This window comes from Euprymna scolopes, chromosome 38 (assembly GCF_053919585.1).
Source record: "Euprymna scolopes isolate OS-2025 chromosome 38, ASM5391958v1, whole genome shotgun sequence".
Lineage (NCBI taxonomy): Eukaryota > Metazoa > Mollusca > Cephalopoda > Sepiida > Sepiolidae > Euprymna > Euprymna scolopes.
The window spans coordinates 23667218-23686376 of NC_136519.1; the positions used below are offsets into that span (position 1 = coordinate 23667218).

General features: G+C 35.5%; 1 long non-coding RNA gene and 1 pseudogene across 1 annotated transcript; one reads left to right on the top strand and one right to left on the bottom strand.

The window, feature by feature from the left end:
- Nucleotides 1-3338: 3338 nt before the first annotated feature.
- LOC145263012 (uncharacterized) lies at nt 3339-11322 on the bottom strand. The gene is made up of 2 exons (XR_013864453.1): nt 11238-11322; nt 3339-4208 (listed from the first exon to the last, which is right to left on the bottom strand). It is a non-coding gene; the product is annotated as an uncharacterized LOC145263012 (long non-coding RNA).
- A 7393-nt stretch (nt 11323-18715) lies between these two features.
- LOC145263425 (U2 spliceosomal RNA) lies at nt 18716-18842 on the top strand (annotated as a pseudogene).
- The last annotated feature ends 317 nt before the right edge of the window (nt 18843-19159 follow it).

Below are 19159 nucleotides of genomic sequence, written 5' to 3' on the forward strand. Positions count from 1 at the left end.
ATGTTCAAGGAACCTATATCTAACATTTCAAGTGTTTTGACCCAAAATTGTCGGAGGAGTTTGGTAGAATTCTCAAAGGTCAAATCGTTGAACTTTGACCCCTTAACAACCAAATTTCTGGCCGAAAACCGATCACGTAGATTTTTTCAAATCTCAGTACCTTGTATATCAAATTTCGTGTCTGTAGACTAAAAATTGACAGAGTTATTGCGTAGGGAAATGTACACAGACACACAGACAGGAAGACAGGCACACAGACACACAGACACGTTCACTTTTATAGATATATATGTTGCTCGGGTGTTTGGAGGTGTATGCTGAGCAAAAAAAAAACAAAAAAAAAACGGTTAATTTTTTTAACTTCGACCCCTATCATGACCCCTTTACATTTATTGTTTTGGGCTCAACTCAAGTTATTAAGTTTGATCCATGTCCAAGGAACCTATATCTAACATTTCAAGTTTAGACCCAAAATTGTCGAAGGAGTTTGGTAGAGTTCTCAAAGGTCAAATCGTTGAACTTTCACCCCTTAACCACCAAATTTCTGGCCAAAAACCGATCACATAGATTTTCCCAAATCTCAGTACCCTGTATATCAAATTTCGAGTTTGTAAACTAAAAATTGACAGAGTAATTGCGTAGGGAAATGTTCACAGACAGACACACAGACAGACATACATACAAACACGTTCACTTTTATAGATATACTAGCATGGGTGTCCGGCGTTGCCCAGGTGTTTGAAGGTGTATGCTGAGCAAACAAAAACAAAAAAAAAAAGAAAAAAAGCGGTCAATTTTATTTAATTTGGCCCCTATTATGACCCCTTAACACTTATTGTTTGGGGCTCAAATCAATTTATTATGTTAGATCCATGTTCAAGTGTTTAGACCTAAAATTGTCGGAGGAGTTTGGTAGAGTTCTAAAAGGTCAAATCGTTGAACTTTGACCCCTTAATTGCTGTTTTCTTTTTTCTTTTTGTTTCGTAATAACACAAAAAGTGTTAAAATTAGAGTCTTTTTTTTTTAAATAAATATTTGGTTTCGTTTTTCGTGAATTGACTCCGTGATCAAGTGTATTTTTCTAAAGCAAGAGTTAAAAATAATTTTAAAAAATATTATGGGGTGCATAGTCTCTTTTAAAGATAATATCTCCTTCAAGAATGGTCATAAAATGTGTTTTCAATCGTTATTTATTCAATAAGGGACCAGTTTTCCTACCAAGCAAAAAGGGGGGGGGTTCCGGGTACGAGTTTTCTGGGTACGGGTTTTCCGGTGACGAGTTTTCCGGGGATGAGTTTTCCGGGCACCATAGATAGATAGATAGATAGATAGGATAGATAATCATTATGATACTCCCATTGATTTCGATGTTCGTTTTTTTTTGGGGGGGTGCACTTAGGAGTCACCACTTATCAAGGCTCGAAGGTCACTCGAGGATAAGGGTTAATGAATATAAGGTGGTAGTGTAGTAATCGTTAATGGTGTAAATTGGGTAGAATTTGATTATTTATGGGGACAGCTAAACAAGAACTTGTTTGCATTTGATTTGAAGGTTACTATGTCGTATTCAACCGGGAAGCAGGCCAAAGGAACAGTGTTCCACAGACGGGTAGTTCTGGGAAATAAGCTTTGTTCATAGAATCTGCGTTTAGATTTAGGCACAGATAGAGAGTGAGGGGAATCTTATATAGTGGCTGTAGCTAGTTGAGTGTTTTTTGTGTAAGTTTGGCAACGGACGACCATATATTGGAGTTCAGTCGAGCACATGTCATTTAAATAATGATAGAACAGAGACAGGTTTACTTCTGTGGAAAAGAGATTGCAAGGAGAAGAAAAAGGCACCATTTACTAGGTTTAGAAGCTGATTTTGAGCTCTATCACGGCTGGATAGGATGCGTTGAGCAGCTTTTGCCCAGATGTGACAACAGCATTCCATTTTAGGGCATACTTCTTATACAGATAGAGGAGGATTGCATCTGGAGTGTTAGAGTGATTCAACCATTTTCCCAGCGATCTTTTTGCAGAACCAATCACACTTTTTTGTACAAGTCCTTCAGTCGGTGCAATGGTTGTCAGATTCCATGAACAAATTTTCTTTCTTAGAAGTGCACGCCTGTGGAACTCTCTTCCATTTATCTGTTTCCCACCTGACTACAACTTGGATGTCTTCAGGTCCAACATAAACAAATTTCTGATAAACCGCTCCCTTAAGTAAGACACTTTAGAAAGTCTTCTCTACTAACGATTACTACGATATTATCCCATTGATTACTGTACACGCAATAACACTTATCCCCGAGTAGCTTCCGGGTCTTGATAAATGGTGACTACCATGCAAAAAAAAAAAAAAAAAAAACAGTAGTCTTCAGGTTTTTATATCAGAGATTTTTCTTCTCCTAGATGCATAACCGAATGTATATGTCTCCCAGTGTATTAAACTCGCGTCCGGATACCTACCTGGAAATTTCTACGTCTCGGCGTGGTACATACAGCACGTAGTCTTCCCAAATAGACACCAATTTGGTACTGGCCAGGATCATCATTGCTTAACTTCAGAAATCTGGTGATAACTGGTGTGTTAACATGATATTGCCGTAAGCAAGGTTCCTGGGTTCAGAGGGGCCTGAATTATTTCTACTTGAAGATGCGTAGATACATACATGCACACATGGTAGCTTCCTTCAGTCTTGACAGACTATAGATACCTATTATAAGGATGCTTATGAGGGAAATTTTTATGGCAAGAGTTGCGCAATCTCCAACCAGATCTCTCCTGAGTGGGCGTTGTTAATTACTAGTGCCATACTAGTGGCAACTGGAGATTCAGGACGACTGGAAACAAATGCCGAGATAAGCGGAGAGCACATACAGCGCCTAGAATTCCCAAATGATCGCCCATCTGATACTAGCCAGGTTCAACATTGCTTAACTTCGGTGATCTGATGACACCCGGTGTGTCAACGTGATTATGCCGTATATATACAGCATAATCACGTTGACACACCGGTTCCAATTAGATCACTGAAGTTAAGAAAGGTTGAGTCTCAACAGTACTAAAATGCATGACAATTTGGGAATTCCAGTCATCCTGGGCCGTCTCCTGACCAATGGACTCAAGCAATGCCGATTCAGGAGAGGTGTGGTTGGGATTGTGCAACCCTTGTTTCACAATTACACGCGCAGCTATCCTTACTGAGGGTATCCATTGTCTCTTGAGATTGAACGGAAGCATCGAGGTACATACATACATACATACATACATACATACATACATACATACAGAAATAACTGGGATAAATCCTTCCCATCAATCTTTCACTCACCAAATACAGCAAACATTTATGAGTAAGGATTTTTTGATTTTGTTTTGATTTATCTTTTTTTACTATTATTATTTTTCAGGTCATGTTATTTAGACTAGTGGTTCACCATTTGTCACGCCCAAAAACTACTCAGGGACAACAGTTCATAAAATGACATGATTGTCTATTGAAAGATGAAAAATACTATCAGAGGACTAAGAAGCTTTGATGGCGTGGATCAATTTCATATACTTGTGTACGTAGATGGCTTATGAAACGACCCTATTGACATTGGATTTGAAAACAGTCATGTTGTAATACGGCGGGAACTAATGTAATACATGTTGTAAAACCTAATATAAATAGAGCATTTCCCACAGCAACTTATTACCATGATACTGCTTCCCTGTAGTATCATGGTAATATCCCTAAGTTGCTGTGGGAAAGGCTCTATCTGGTTGTTGCATAAGTTCCCGCCGTTTTTTTGTTTGTTTTGTTTTTTTAAAGAATTAGTTTCATAAGAAGTTCTTAAGAGTCTCAAAGAATTTTAACAGCAAAAGTAAGTTTGTGTAGGATCCAAGCTCTAAGCCTTTGTATGAATCCAATCGACTGAAGGTGGTATTTTTGACCCAATTCTCTACATGTCTTATGGCCATCTTCCTTCAAAAGGATCCTGAGTTGGTCTTCGTCTATCTTGATTCGTCTTCCGCAACGAGGAGCGTCATTGAAGTCGAAATTATCGTATTTGAATCTGGTAAACCAATCTCGAACAGTTCTCTTAGCTATAGCGTTTTCTCCATATACGGCACAAATATCCTTGGTCACTTCACTCGCTTTCTGACCTCGATTAAAGGTGAAAAGAAGGAGGTTTCGAAAATGTGATTTTTTTTTATCCATTTGACGGTTCTGAAAAACGATAAAAAATTATATGAGCAAAAAACGATAACAATTATCTTGTAGAACAGAATACCTGTTTTCTAATGATATATAACACTTTGCCAAATATCAAAAAATGTTTTAGAACAACAATTTTTTTACGAAACGGCGGGAACTTATACAACAAGCTGATAGAAATTCCGCATATCGCTAGGCAACCGGATGAACAAAAAAAAACAAAAAAAACAAGCTTTTGATGTAGTTTTTGTTGTTGTAACAATATAATGAGGTTTTGCTGTTAATATTTTACAAGGAGAAGCCAAAGATTGTAGCTCAGTCGAGCACATTCCATAGAAATAACGATAGAATAGACGAAAGGAGTTGTAAGTAACAGAAAGGAGAAAATCCACTAAATTTCGGAGTCGTTTCTTTTTTTTTCTTTTTTTTAAAACTCTATCTACACAACGAAGGATACCGCGAGTGACACCTTCTTAGATATGGCAGCTATGCAATATTCGGATTTCAAAATTAGGATATACCTATATATCTATAAAAGTGAAAATGTGTGCGTGAGGAAACTTCTCAACCTATATACTCAACGAATTTTTGATCCACAGACTTGAAATTTGGTACATAGGGTAATCAAACATGTGGAAACCTTTTTAATCGGTTTCCATCTGGGGAAAAAGGCTGTTAAGGGGTCAAATTTTAAAATTTGGTACTTGGGGGAGGGGTCATCGTATTTTTATCTGTTTGTCAACTGTTTCATGAATGCGTATGTGCTAATCGTTCACATTATGTTAAGAAAAAGTAAGTTTGAAAACACTTTTTAAAGATTGTGTAAAGCTGGCCTAATGGTTATCGTACTTGATTCACTGGTCTCAGGTCGGGTATTTCTTTTTTACTTACAAGAAGTGAGATTTTAAAAAAAACAAAACATAATACTCGCATGCACATGTCTCAGTTTCATTCCCCCCCCTTTTTTTTACTTCATTATTTTAAAGGAATTAAACGTTGCGTTTAATAACTACGGCATTTCTGTTTATAATAAATAAGAATTTGCATTAATCAAAATATAAAAATTTATGCGCATTTTACAACCGGGCAACGCCGGGCGGCCTACTAATACAAACATAAAATTGGACTATTCAACAACAAAAAGTATTTTGTTTTTAATACGCTGTTAGTTTCTCTATTTACCGAGATTTAATTGGCACAGAATCAAGGGCAATAATTAGGTTTTGCCTGATGATTAATTGGTTAAATACGCCGTTTATTTCTCTATTTAAAAAAGTCGAAAATCAAGTAGAATCAAGGGCTATGACTAGATTTTACTAATAACTCGCAGGGAAACCCGACGTTGCCCGGGACTGAAAGATGGACGAATGTTTCACACTCCCATATTTTGTCCACAGACTTAGTCGGATTTGGACCTTAGAATTCACCGTCGTCCGTTGTTCCGTTCGCTCCAGAAATTCTCAGTAGCTACTCATTACATTTTTTTGAAAATTTGCATGAAGTTACAACTAACCAAGGGAGGAAATGTAGCATTCTCAGATTTTTTTTTTTTTATATAAAAATTCTGGTTGCGTCACAAGGGGGTCAAAGAGGTCCAAGAGGCCAAAAATAGCACATATCGGGACATAGAATCAGAATCTTTTCCGATTATTAGAATTTTCTGAAAATTACCAAAAGCATGACCACGTACACATACATCTGGAAACGTAATATTTGGCCCTGGGAAAATTCTGAGGCCTGAGCCCCAGGGTGTTTCAGGGGTTAAAACACATCTTTTGGTACTAATTTTTATTTTTCTCCTAGAATTCAAGGCATCAGTCGGGGGACCATATAGTTTTTGGCTTTTTCATTGTCATTGAAATCGATGAAATCGCCCCTTTATTTTTTAATCAAATCGATTGATTGCCTGCTTTAGCTGGTAATCGATTAAAAAAATCAGATGAAAGGAGGACAAGTTACTTTGACCAAAGTAAACACCTTACAAAGCCTTACATCACAAATGCATCCATATCTAAAATTAATTCAAACAAATAACCTGATTTTTTTCTTTTGTTGTATTTTCTAATTTTTGTCATTACTAACCAGCAGAGCGTTAAAAAGGGAGGGTTCTGTCAGACATAAATACGCAATGTCATAATGTACGGAAATGGAAACTTGCTTGTGAGGGTTGAGGACATGCGTTTCTGCAGAAATAATGAGTAAGAATGGCGAGACTAGCAACGTTTTTTTTTTTTCGTGAGAAAGAGGTTGTAAAAAGAGAAGCAGTCACCTGGACTAAATTTTGAAATCGATATTATGTTGGATAAAGGATCTTGGATATCGTGCACACACACAAATTCCAAGTTAGTAGAAAACAAAGAAAATACCAGGTCGAATTTATAGACACATATTGACATCTGATGGAACAAAGAGATCCAGGTCGGCTTTTACACACATATTGACCTCTGATAACACAAAGGAAGAAATTGCCAACAAAAACAAGAGGTTCGACTGACAGACAAAGAAAGAGAGAGAGAGAGGGCGCATGATCGTTACGCCGTTAATTCGTCAAGCCCAACCTCCACCTTTCATCATCCTTGCTCGACACGCCCTACAACCACTGACAGGCAAAATAATTTATATATCTATAAAAGTGAACGTGTCTGTGTGTGTCTGTGTACATTTTCCTACGCAATAACTCTGTAAATTTTCAGTCTACAGACTCGAAATTTTATATACAGGGTACTGAGATTTGGGAAAATCTTTGTAATCGGTTTTCGGCATTAAAATTGGCTGTTAAGGGGTCAAAGTTCAGCTATTTGACCTTTGAAAACTCCTCCGCCAATTTTGGGTCTAAACACTTGAATTTTTAGATATATGTTCCTTAGACATGGATCTAACTTAATAACTTGATTTGATCCCAAAATAATAAATGTTATAAGGGGGTCATAATAGTGGTTAAAGTTTTAAAAATTAGCCGGTTTTTTTTTTTTGGTTTTTTTTTTTGCTCAACATTCACCTCCAATGCTAGTAATTAAATAAAATAATTTTTTTTATATGAAACCGTTTCCGTATTTGATTGTCAAAACGGCTGGAACAAGCCAAAGTGCATATATTTATTAGCAGCACGCATATTTGTAGAAGTGCAAAATAAATACGATTATATATACGTGACAGCAATAAACAGAGAAGTCGTTACAGAGAGAACCGACTATACAGCAATTACATTCGGTTAAAATCGGAAAGAGTGCTCTAAGCGGCAACTACCCAGACTTGGCAACAGGATTCTATCTTAAGATGTATTTGACTCGTATATACTCCTAATAGTAATATCTATTGTAAACACTTATTGGTCCCAAAGCTATAAGATTAAATAGCAACAACGTTGGTATGAAGCACCCCTGGGATAATGACTGCAATAAAACTAAGAATATTAATCATGTTGTTTAAATTAACCCCAAACGACCCCACTGGAGCTAGACAAAAAGTTGTCTCTTGGGCGACGGTTTTTTTTTGTTTTGTTTTTTTTTATTGGCTAGTAAAGGCAAAACAAGGTATCTGTGTATGGTTTTTTGCTTCAACAAGCAGACATATTTTTGCTATTATTATAAGAGATTGTTTTTTTTTAGATACGGATTGATAACTTGTATTATGTGAATCGTTAGGACTACTGTTTTCACCTTGGATGATATTTTCACAACGTTTTAGCCGATATAACCTCCGATCTCCCATTTCTCACACTTTTCTTCCTCTTTTCTCTCTTCCCTTCTTTCATCTTCTTCCTGTACCTTCTCCTTGTACGGCATAATCACGTTGATACACCCGTTCTCGTTAGATCTTCGAAGTTAAGCTACTGAGCCTGGTCAATACTAGATGAGTGACCAATTTGGGAATTCCAAGCGCTGTATGCAAGAGGACGTCGACACCTCCCTGGAAGAGTTGCAAAAACCTAACGTCGTCATCTCCCGTAATGGGGATATACATATACATGTGGCTGAGGACCGCTTGTGAATTTCATACTCCCTTGGAACTTCCTCCTTTGGAGGAAACCGGTTAAACCCGCATAGGGTTAGTACCGTCTCCATTCTATTGCACCCTCTCCTTCTCTTATATACACCTTCTTTCTCTTCCTTTTCTCTCTCTCTCTCTCTCTCTCTCTCTCTCTCTCTCTATTCCTCGTTTCTTCATTATTTATTTTTTTATTTTCATCTGCCCTCCCTCCTTTTTCCTTTTCCCACTCCCCCTTCCTTTCTTTCTCTATTTCTTTCTTTTATCTTCTTCCTTTGTACCCTTCCTCCTTTATATATTTCCTTCTTTACTATCCTTTTTATCTCTTACTACTCCTCGTGCCTTCGTTAGTTATATTCCTTGTTTTCATTAACCCCCTCCCTTTCCCACCCCATCTGCCTTTCTTTCTGTCTTTCTTTCTTTCATCCTCTTTCTTTACACCCCCCCCCAAGGATACTTGCACTTCTAAAGACACCATTTTATTTTATTCCTACTCCGATGTCCATGGAATGTTGCCCGGGGATCTTTGAAGACATGCCAGACAGTTTGGACTTCTTCAGTTTTTGTCTTTTCCTGCAAGAAATGTGCATTTGCTTAAAATAGAAGCACGCAGAGAAATTCATAATAACCTAAAAAAAAAAAAAAAAAAAAAAAATGAAATATGCTATGAAGATTTTTTTTTTATGGCTTGCTATTATTTTTTCTTTCTTTTTTATTACTATTATTATTATTTTTATTTTTTTTATTTTTTCATATTTCTTTTCTCAAACGTCTCTGCTTCTTTTATACTCTCATTCATTATTATTTTTTTTTATTCTATTTACTTTATTTTCTCCGTTTTTCTTTTACCTTTTCTTTTCTTCTTCTTTTTTATGCCTGTTTGTTTCTTTTTCTCTTCATTTTCCCACGAGTTCTTTCTTTCATCAATTCTATTTTTCATTTGGACTTTTTTCTTTTTCTTTTTCATTCTTACACCCTTATCCATTTTTTTTTACTTCCCGTATTTCGTCGTTCTTTTCTATTTCCTACTTTCTTCGTTGTCTCTTTTTGCTTTTATTTCTTTTTTTCTTTCTTTTTTTCTTTCTTTCCCTTTTCACATTTTTTCTAGGGAGTTGTTTTTGTTTCTTAGAGCATTTCTGTTGTTCGTTTGGAGTTCTTCCTTTCTTTCATAATTCAACTCCCTTCCTTTTCTTCCTTTCTCTTGCATATTGTCTATATTTTATTTTTTCCTATTTCTCCTTATTCTCTCATTCTTTGCTTCTCTCTTTCGTCCATTTTTCTTTCATTTCTTCCTTCTTTTATTCATCCATTCTTTTATTCCTTCGTCCTCGTTTCCTTCATTCTCCATTTTTTCTTCATCCATATATTTTCCCCCCTATTTGTTTCGGTTTTCTTCTTTTCCTCTAATTCTTATCTTTTTGTTTTTCTTTCTTTCGTCCTTTATTTTTCCTATTCTCCCTCTTTTCTTCTTTCCTTCTTTCTTTCTATTCTCTCCGTCTGCTTTTCTTCTTTTGTTTTTTTTCTTTCTTTTCTTTTTCTTTCTCTTTAACCTTTTCATACGCGATAGTTTTTAATTTATTTTCTTATCTCATTTTCGTAATCATTCCCTCCTAATTTCCAGTTCATTTTCTGTTTTCTTATCCATTCGCCGTTTTTAATCTGGCTTACTTCTTTGCTTTCTTTCTTTTTCATTTCTTTCTCGTTTCTCATCCTCCTTTTCTTCCTTTCTTCATTCAACGCTTCGTCTTTCTTTTCCTTTCCGTCCTCTTTCTTCATCCCGCCAGTTTAATCTTCAGCTTCCCTTTTGTTTCTTTTCACTTTCTTTTTTTTTTCTTCCTTCCTTTCTTCTTTCCATCCTTTCTTTCCCTTTTACCCCTTTTTCATTTTCTGCTACCTTTTCTTTCTTTTCTTTCTTTATACTTTCTTTCCTTTTTCCCCCTTTTCCTCTTCTATCTCTCTTTTTTTTTTTTTTTCTTATTTCATTATTTTCTTTTCCCTTATCATTTTACGTCTTATTCAAAAATAGAATCTCACCGAGAGATTCCTAAAAATAAAAGGAATGGATTCCATGAAGAATCGCCAACATAATTTCGGAATCTCCACAGACAAAACTCGGTAAAATTATTAGTATTCCTCACTGGGGAAAAGACTCAATGCGAATTTTTTTTTCCTTTTTTATTTTTTATTTTTATTGACCAGTTACACTTAGGCCTGTTTTTCAATAAATATTAACATTAAAAATAACTGCATAAATTCAACAGAAGCTGTTTTTTAATACGCCGTTAGTTTCTACATTTAATGAGGTTTGAATGGCACAGAATCAAGGGCGATAACTAGGTTTAACTAATGATTAATTGAGTAAATACGTCGTTTATTTCTCTATTAAAATAGTTGAAAATCGTATAGAATCAAGGGCAATAACTAGTTTTTATTAATGACTAGAAGGGATTTCTGATGTTGCCCGAGATTGAATGATAATCAATGAATGTTTCACACTCCCATATTTCTATTGTCAACGAAATCGGTGAAATCGTTCATTTTTCAATTAAATCGCAAAGTTGAGTTGAGCATCTATCGCGGTGCACCCGGGGGAAGTTTCACATGCCCCCTAGCAGTGACTTACTCCACAATGTATTCTAGTCTGCAATATACTGAAGAGAACCTACTGTTAATTTTGTAAAAATATTTTCATATATAATAGCTTCAAATAAAGTTTAAAATGCAAAAGTCAAGTATAATGCTTCAATTACGCTTTAAACAGAAGCATTAATTTCGAACGCGCCTCTATAAAACTTAACAACTTAACAACTAATCTGTATTGTAATTTCTACCCCTTTCGTCAGAAGAATACGAACAACAAAACGATAAAAGCATTCGAAAAATAGATATGAAAGAGTATAAGAAGGCTATAGCAATGCAGTGAAGTGGCTATTGTATTGACATGACGTATGAAAAAAAATGGACACACGAAAGAACGTCTTATTTGTTTTGTTATTTTATTTAACTTCATGTATCCATTGATTTTGCAATACAAATCAGTAAATATGAACTTACTGTTTGGTGTAACCGGGGTGGTGGATGTCTTAATATTTCGAGGTAATATCTCTTTTTCAAAAGAAAAAGGAGTCAAAGAATGTCCCTAAAAAAGAAAAGAAAAAAGAAAATACTGATTGAGGGTGTGTAAGAAAATGCTGATCCAGAGTGTGTAGGAAACGAGGACAAAATATCAAGGGTGTGGTTCCAATGATAATCGTCCCTTTGAGATTTATTGGAAGGCAGTAAACGAACTATGTTCCACGCCTTACCTGCTGTTCTACTTTTTACACTGTTGTGTATTACAAGAAATACCTAGATAACGATTTCATCTTCAAGGTCAGGGGTTTCGCAGACACACCCACCCAAAAAGGAGACAAACACGCATGATCTTTTTCATCACAAACAAACTTAGACACGATTATCGTAAACATTAATTCGTAACAAAGGTCAGAGTAAATGATTGCGGCTGTGAGAGCCACCAGGAAGTTAACGGTTTTTAAGGTTAAAAGCTATCAGACAGATAGCATATTATTATAATAGCATAATATACACCGTCCGTCAAAAAAAAAATGACATAAAAATAACATCATGCTTCTCCACTGTTCGCACTATCTATTCATCTCTGTTTATCTAGATATTAGTATTGGGACGATTAATCGGAATCGGAATCGGGAATCGGAAAAATCGAAAAATTTGGGGGTATCGGAATCAGAAAAATTAGTGCCTATTTTCCGATGCTAAAAATGATTCTTTTGTCTTTTTTTATTTGATTTTTTTTTAAAGCAAAATCTCTCCATTGCTGGTAATAATGATAAAATAATAAATATTTATTGATTTTAAAATACCAATAAAGCTAAAATCCGTAGATCATCCCCCACAAGTGTAATTTTACATTTAGAAAAATAACTGTCTATCGAACATGTATGTGTGTTTTTTTTTTTATTTTTTTTTTACACGGTGGTCACCACTTATCAAGGCCCGGAAGCAACTCAGGGATAAGGGTTATTGCAAGTACAGTACGTTAGTGTGAAGATTTAATGAAGTGTTTACTTAAGGGGGCGGTTCATTAGGAATTTGTTTACGTTGGACTTGAAGACATCCAGATTGTAGTCAGGTGGGAAGCAGGCAGACGGAACAGAGTTCCACGGGCGTGCAGTTCTAAGAAAGAATCTTTGTTCATGGAATCTACGTTTTGATTTAGGCACAGAAAAAGAGTGGGGAAAATTTTTGACAGTGGATTCAGCTAGACGGGTATTTTTCGTGAAAGATTGGCGAGGGGGGACCAGAGATTGGAGTTCAGACGAGCACCTGCCATGGAAATAACGATAAAACAAGGATAGGCTCGCAACGTATCTTCTGTGGGAGAGAGGTTGCAGGGTAGAGAAAAGGGCATCTCCCACTAAGCCACGAAGTCTAACAGTTTTACAGAAATCGGGGAAAATAACAACTCTATTGTTAAATATTTAGAGATTTATAAAGAATCGGAATCGGAATCCATAATTGTATCGGAATCGGGTATTTAGTACGGTAATTGTATCGGAATCGGGAAAATATTGGAATCGTCTCATCACTACTAAATATGTTGCTAAAATAGTTATATAAAATCGCAGAATTACGTCAACAATTTAATTTTTTTAATATATAATTTATTATTACCGATTCTTGTGTTTTGGACGACATATATTTTCATATCGGCAAACGCGTGCGGTTCTAATCCCAGAGATCCTCCTCCTCCTCCTCCTCCTCCTCCTCCTCATCATCATCATCATCATCATCATCATCGTCGTCGTCGTCGTTATTAACACACGAGTCATCAGACAAGAGTGGAGTCAAAGCATGGTATCGGTAAAATCGGCAAACATGGTATTGGTGAAATCGTCCGTTTTTCACTCAAATCGATCGATTACCTGTTCTGTTGATTTTATAAAATTATTTTTATATAGATAATAGCTTGAATTAAAGTTTAAAATGAAAAAAAATCAAGTATCACGCTTCAGTTGTACTCTAAACAGAAACATTCGTTTCGAATGTACCCCTGCCATGTGAAAGAACCTACTGTTTATTTTATATGCTGAGCCTTTCTGCTTGTGAAGTGATAAAACTTCTCGAATGCGATGGTAACGTTAGGCTGTATAAGGGTGTTAACTATGGTCAAAATCAGACTGTTGCTTCTTTAATCGGATTTTTTCGATTATCGATTTTCGATAATTATCAGAGGCATTCCGATACAAAACCTGTCACCAATTTTTTATATATATAAGTTATTATTGTCGTTTCTTCTTTCTTGGGAGACATTTATTTTCATATCGACAAACGCGTGCAATTTTAATCTCAGAAGTTCACATTATCATTATCGTCGTCGTCGTCGTCCACATGCCCATCCTCAGACAAAAGTAGAGTCGAAGCATGATACCAGTTATATTTAACCATATCTTATTTCCATCAGGCGTCTTTGATAGCTTAACATGGGCCGCATTGGATGGGCTGCGTTCAGTATGAGCTTTAAGGCTAACTGACAAACTGAAAAGGCAGTTCTTCAGGGCAGTAGTAGAGCCTGTCCTTGTTTACGGTGCTACAGCCTGAACACTCACCAAAAGATTGGAAAGAAAATTAAACAGCTCATACATTCGTATGCTATGAACAGTATTAAATATATCTAGGCAAAATCATCCCACAAAGCAGCAACTTTATGGCAACCTACCTGCCATATCTAACACCATCAGAAAGAGACGCCTACGGTTTGTCGGTCACTGTCTGAGGAGCAAGCATGGATTGGTGAGTGATGTATTGCTATGGACTCCACGACACGGATGCGCAAGCAAAGGATGCCCTAGATCCACGTACATCCAGCAAATAGCACACGACCCCAACTATGAACCTGAAGATCTGAGGCAGCTGATGGAAGACAGGAAACGCTGGAAAGGAAGAGGCACATTGGTCCGGGCAAGGAGCCCGTCCTGGTGCTGCTGATGATGTTGAATTGCCCAAGATAAAAATAGTCTGTACTAGCAGGGAGACCCGACGTTACCCAGGGTTGAATAAGGATCAACAAATGTTGCACGCTGCCATATTTTTATTGTCATTGAACTCGGTGAAATCGCCCATTTTTCAATCAAATTGATTGATTATCGGTTATCGTCGGAAACACTGGCCTTCCGCAATGTATCGGGGGGAAGCTTCACATGCCTCCCCACAATAGTCAAATATCCTAGTCCAACTGTGTTCTAAATAGAAACATTCATTTCGGACGCGCCCTTGCCTTATCAAAGAACATACTGTTGATTTTATAAAATTACGTTTACATAATGACTTTCATTAAATTTAAAATGTAAAAGTAAATATCATGGTTCAGTTATGCTCTAAACAGAAACATTTATTTCGAACGCACCATTGTCTTATGAATAAACCTACTGCTGATTTTACAGACTGAGCCTTTCTGCTTGTGCGGTGATAAAACTTCTCGAATGCAATGGCGATACTATGTATAAGCTATTAACACTGGTCAAAATCGGACTGTTCCTTCTTTAATCGGATTTTTCGATCATCGATTTTCGATACTTATCAGAGGCACTCAGATACAATGCCTATCTAGTGTAACATAGGGTGGATGTGCATATCCAAATCCATGCGAAGTGACGTCAAATGTTGGGAAAAATAAAGACTTCATAAAGGAGATCACGTTAGAGACGGGGATTAAGTTCGAGATCATATGAGAGGCGTGGGTGGGGTGTAGGACACCATAACGGTAATGAGAGCATGAGGAAATAAATGTTGTTGTACGACAAGAAAAAGCGAGTTGAAGTTCTTTTCTGTTCTTTGTCCCCTTTGTGACTGAGGCTACAACGGGTGGGGTCCCAGACTACGTCACACTAAGAATACTCTGAGATGAATCAAATACGTTTTTGTGAAAATTAAAACGAAAATCGGTTCAGCCGTTTCGGAGTCCATAGGAAACGAACTCATACATACAGACAAAGTGCCTTTCCGATATAAGTAAAGATATCAAAGGTTCTATAACCAAACTACCTACTCATATACCTATCTTCTTTAACGTTAGTTGCATCTAACTCTGTAGAATTACCCGAGTACATTGCGTAAATTAATGTTTGTTTGTTTGTTTGTTTGTTTACAAAAGAGTTATCGCTTGTAAGGCCCAGAAGCATCTCAAGGATGTGGGTTGAACAGATCGTCTGACTGGACGATGTTTGTCTTAAGGTGAGGACCGGAAACAATGTGTGGGGTGAGCAGAAGATTACGTAAGAAGAATTGATTATCCAAGAAGACGAAATGGAGTTTGTGAAACCTGATGAAATGTAAAAGTTTAGATTATTAAAAAAAAAAAAAAATATTTGAGAATATGTAGGACATTTTAACAACATATCCTATTTACCGCCTACATATAGCGAGCAAACATAATTCATACTTGTTGATCTAAACATTGTTGTTTATTATTTTACTAGCGGGGTGGGGAGGCGCCTGGTTTTGCCCGGTCGTAAAATTCGCTTAAATATGATATTTTAAGTTGTCCAGATTTCGTATATCTTATTATAGAGTCGTGATTTAAAAGAAAAAAAAAGTATTTGGGTGCCATCAGCTAGAATCGAAACCTAAGTCAAAACTGTAGCATTCAAAGCTGGTGACGTTACCACCGTACCAACGTGACACGCATATGAACTGATTCCAAATAAACTAAAATGAATGTATAAAATCTATAAGGATTTTTTTTTTCAGTTTTGACCCATTTTTGACCGCTTAAAATCTATTTTAATCAGCTAAAGACCAATAAGAGAAGAGTCCATAAAAAATTCAATTAGTTGAGGCCCCTAGCGCTGCTCTGCGACTTTTAGTTTCGGAAGAGATAGAATTTGAAAATATGGATACAGACAGACATAGTGAGTTTTATAAATTAGATTTTTATTTTTATTTTATTTATTTATTTTTGCCTTTTCTATTCACATAAAAATATAATATAACGCCCATAACATTTATATTTTTATTTAATACTAGGCTACCTGTGACCCGTTGGGTCAGTATGTTATATTAGCTATGGAATTCATGTATGAGCGTAACACTTGCGACGTAAAGAAAATAGTTTTTTTTTTTGTTTTTTTTTTTTTTTTGACATAACAGAAACATTTCTATGAAAGTATATTAAAATGAAAAATCACGGACAGATCACTCAAACATGAAAAAAAAATCCTCCCTATTCGTGTAAAGTTACCTATTTTTTCCGAATAATCGCTCAAAAATCGAATATTAAACATGATTTTCCTACGAATCGAACGCCGACGAAAGTCATTTAGCAGCAAAAACGTAATGAATCTACCAATGAGAAATATAAGACTGAAAAAAAAGCATATTGGAATCCTTCAACCAAGTTACAGAAACTTAAAATCGAAAAAAAAAAAATTAATAAAACCTGAAGCAAAAAAATAAAACCTAAATAAATAAAACAAAATAAAACTAATATTGAAACAGATTAGTAAATGTGCCAAAAAAATTCACCGTTCTCACACAACTATTTCTGTATCTAGAAATGTAAACAAAAAATAAAAAAGAAGGAAGGAAGGAAGGAAGGAAAAGGGACGGATAGAGAGTAGTAGTAGTAGTAGTAGTAGTAGTAGTAGTAGTAGTAGTAGTAGTAGTAGTAGTAGTAGTATTGGATTTACTACAATTGTTCTTATGTTTGTCAACGGGTTAAAGTTGTTTAGTTGTCAGAAAATAGCGACAGTATATTTGTAATAAAGAATAGTTGCAAAACACCCCACTCTTCCCATGTTAAATAATAATTATTATTATCATTATTATCATTATTATTATCATTATTATTATTATTATTATTATTATTATTATTATTATTATTATCATCATTATTATTATTATTATTATTATCATTATTATTATTATTATCACTATTTTATTATTATCATTATTATTATTATCATCATTATTATTATTATTATCATTATTATTATCATATTATTATTATCATTATTATTATCATTATTATTATTATTATCATATTATTATTATTATTATTATTAATATTATCATCATTATCATTATCATTATCATTATTATTATCATTATCATTAATATTATCATCATTATCATTATTATTATCATTATTATTATCATTATTATTATTATTATTATTATCATTATTATTATTATCATTATTATCATTATTATTATTATCATTATCATTATTATTATTATACTTTTAAATCCTTTTAAGAAGAGGCTTCATAATTTGTGTTTTCATTTTTTGTAGACTGTTATCCTCATCTTCATAGCTATTGTTGTTTCAACATGTTTCGGCCAACTCATCCTCTGGTCTTTTTCAGATGGTTAATCTTTATAGTTGTTGTTTCAGCATATTTTGATCAACTCATCCTCTGGCCTTCTTCAAGTGATTAACCGTGACAGGATAAGAATGCTCAGTCTCTTAACTGTATCCCCAGTAATTACTGCCTTCCATAGTTGTCGTCTCATCACGTTTTGGTCAACTAATCCTCTGGCCTGCTTCGGGTTTAATTGAAACCGCTATATTCAGACAATGCTCACCTGGAACTGTAGAAGGCAATAATTACTTGGGATACAGTTACAAGATTCAGCATTCCTATCCCATCGCGGTTAATTACCTGAAGAAGGCTAGAGGATGAGTTGGCAGAGACGTGGTGAAACAATAACGAATGAGAATAACAGTCCACAAAAAGAATGATTACACAAATTATAAAGCTTCATCTCAAAGGGTAAAAAAAAAAATATTTAATCTGTTTTGTTTTCTACAATTTAGAAATTTTCTATTTCTTTTTCTTTCTTTTGTTAATGGGTTCTTTATTTCCCATTTCGGTGCCATCTGCAAATAATAGATTTCATTTCTCCAAGTCTTTTCGGAATTGGCCGCCTTTTTGGTTTCGTCCCAAAATGAAAAGCAGCATCCGTCGTGTTGCCCCCACCCCGTTATCTCGACCCAAATATACATACGAAAAATAATGGGTGGGTCGAGCTTAATTTGTCTAAATTATCTCATCCCCTCAACAACAAACAAGGACTTGGTTTCAAAGATTTGGGGATTTTTGTTTTGTTTTCTCTCCGATTTTTCTTTCTTTTCAGTCGCGTGCAAGCGACTCTATAAGTCACTCCGTCGGTCGGTCGGTTTGTTGGTCGGTCTGTCAGTCTGTCGGTCCGTCTGTCGGTCTGTCCGTAACACTTTTGTGCTTGGTCTTTTTGGTTAACATCAAAGGTCTGTTGTTAATAGATGCTGTTCTTAGCTTTTTAAGCCTTTTGGCCAAGATCAAAGTGTAGTATCTCTCTGGTAGATACTGCAAGCAAAGACCATATGTTGGGGCAACCCCACATATAAGATTTTGGTCAATGTAGGGGCAACCCTTCATACCAATTGTCACTATCCAGCTCCCCTACTCCCCGGGGAGTTGGTCCCCATTTCCCCTTCACTCCTCACATTAAAATTGGTGGGGGAGCAAATAAATACCCTTTTCTTGGCCTTTTGGCCAAGATCAAAGTGTAGTATCTATTCTTACTACATGCTGTACTTATTGTGATATAAAGTGGGGGATCACTTTTCTGTATTAATTTAATGTAAAATGATCACCCACTTTACAACCAGTCAGTCTCAAAGCCATTCAAGTCATTCTCCAGATCATTCAAGTTGTTTTTGAAGAATTCCAGTTATTTTTTAAGCATTCAAGTCATTCTTAAGGTCATTCAATTCATCCTTAAGTTCATTAAAGCCATTCTAAGTTATTTACTTTTTATTTATTTAAGTCATTTCAGCCCATTTTTCGGTCATTTTAATTTATCTTTAAGAATTTCATGTCAATCCTACATTCACACATTCATTCATTACGCGAGAGCATGCGACTAATGGCTATCGGACTTGTTTTTTTTTTAAATGTCTAATTTTTATGTTCACC